This window comes from Cebus imitator, unplaced genomic scaffold, assembly GCF_001604975.1.
Source record: "Cebus imitator isolate Cc_AM_T3 unplaced genomic scaffold, Cebus_imitator-1.0 Scaffold589, whole genome shotgun sequence".
Lineage (NCBI taxonomy): Eukaryota > Metazoa > Chordata > Mammalia > Primates > Cebidae > Cebus > Cebus imitator.
In genome coordinates, this window is record NW_016107904.1 from 937,689 (window position 1) to 939,875 (window position 2,187).

Genomic DNA, 2,187 nt, shown 5'->3' on the forward strand with positions numbered 1-2,187 from the left:
TAAAAAAAGGAAATCCTGTCATTTGTGCCAACACAGAATGAACCTGGAGGGCATTATCCTAAGAGAAATAAGCCAGGGAGAGAAAGACAAATACTGTATGGTATCAGTTATATGTGAACTCTAAAAAATAAGAGTTGAACTCATAGAAACAGAAAGCAGAATGGTGGTTGCCAGGGTCTGGGGTGGGAGAAATAGAGCTATGTTGGCCAAAGAATACACAATTTCAGTTATAAGATGAGTAACTTCTGGGTATCCAAAGTACAGATATTAATTATATTAATAGTTAATAGCACTATTGTATACTTGAAATTTTGTAAGAGAGTAGACAGTAAGCATTCTCACAAAAAAGGCAACTATATGAGGTGATGGGTATATTAAGTTGATCATGGTACTCACAACAAATCATCATGTTGTATAATTTGAATGTATACAATTTTATTTGCAATAATACCTCAGTAGAGTTGAAAACAAGCAAACAAATAAAGCAAAAATCAAGATTTGTACCTCAGTCCCGCCACTTGCTTACCATGTGACCTTGTGCAAGTCACTTCTCCATTCTGGCCCTTGATTTTTGATATGTAGAATAAAGATGATGGTACTTTAAAAAAGTCATTGTATAGATTAAGAATCAATGGTGTGGGAAAACATTCATTGTATATTAAACAAAAATCAGATTATAAGAATGTATCTACCATAGGACCCCAATTTTAGAAAGCAAAATATATGTATATATGTACATGGAGAAAAGATTAGAAAAATCTACCTGAAAATGTCAGCAGTGCTTGTATTTGGGTTTTTGAATTGCAGTTACTTTTCGTTTTAAGTAGGCAAACAACTTTATTAACCTTTCTTTCAAACTTGATTTCCAGGCTTCTTTGGCTTGATTAGCTGTAAAGAATGAATTGTATATAAGCAAAAACTGAAAAGCGCTGCAGTGTCCAAGGGGCTTGGGATTAAAAATATTAGAGATCTAGGTTTTATCAGATCCATAAACAAAAATGTCTTAAAAAATGGTAATAATGTAAAATAGGAGCTCCCAGTAACTTCTTCAAGTTTTATCTTCAGAAGTTGACTCAATTCAGTTTGCCTCATTCTTGGAAGCCTCAACAAAATTCTCCGCAAGATCTGGAACTTCATCATCCTCCTCCTCTCCAGTAACAAGTGGTGCTTTTCCATCCACAGATTGTTTGGGCAAAGCCTCAGCTAATCTCCCGAAAGTAGTCAGACTACCTGCACCAAGCTGGTTTAAGATGCTGGGTAGCACTTCTGTCAGCTGCTTTGTCTCAGCATGACCTGTAATGGTGAAAGTGTTCGCTGCCAGAGATGCCTGAACTTTAGGGTTGTGAAAGTGGGTCACTGTTCCCTGGTTTGTAAACATATTCACCTCTTCAATACCAGGGATATTGTTTACCCGTAACTTCTTTAAGGAGAGCCGAAGTGTTTTTATCATCTGCGGTGACTGTTCTGTGAACCACTTTCTTCTTTCTGTGAGCAGTTCCTTTCCCACCGACGTACACTTGTGTCTGCAGTTTGGTGAGTTTTTCCTGGTTCATGACTGTTTCTTTCATCTTTTCGGAGCGGATAAGAAGCTGCTCGGGGGACTAGGGTTGATGCTCAGGGGTCTCAGGTGGACCAGCTGAGATTAGGTGCACACACATGGGGCACAAGATGGCAGCTGAATTGCAGTTACTTTTTAAAAAGCTGTATAAAATAAGGACTTAGGAGATAGTTGCTGAATTCTAAAGAGGTGAAGATGTTTCAGGAATGGACCAAAAGCACCAGTGTTCTATATTTGTACAACACTTTGACCAACAGATTAAATATACAGCTGGTGGGTTTGGGAGCGGCAGCCTAGCTTAAGTCATCTGAGTAGAGTGATCTTTCTTCTATGCCATGCAATAATGAAGAGTGAAAGTCAAATTGTGGTGGGCAAAAATGACGGGTAATATGAAAGAAAGAAATGGGGTCTAAATAAAAATATATTGTTTATATTTGCCTGTTCAATCAATATATCCCTACTGTGTGCCTAGTATTGTGCTGGATGCCGGAGTGGTTATGAAGGAAATAAAAGACATGTGTAGTAGTTTGCAGGCCAAATAAGGAAGCAAAGCGTGGGCATGTGAGTAAACTAGACCCCTAGCTATCTGGCTCACATCTCATGACACTCTTCTATCTCGTGAGGACTTA

General features: G+C 38.3%; 1 pseudogene; it reads right to left on the reverse strand.

Annotated features, from left to right (window-relative positions):
• Nucleotides 1-1,035: 1,035 nt before the first annotated feature.
• On the reverse strand, nucleotides 1,036-1,568 carry LOC108294570 (annotated as a pseudogene).
• Between the last annotated feature and the right edge of the window lie 619 nt (nucleotides 1,569-2,187).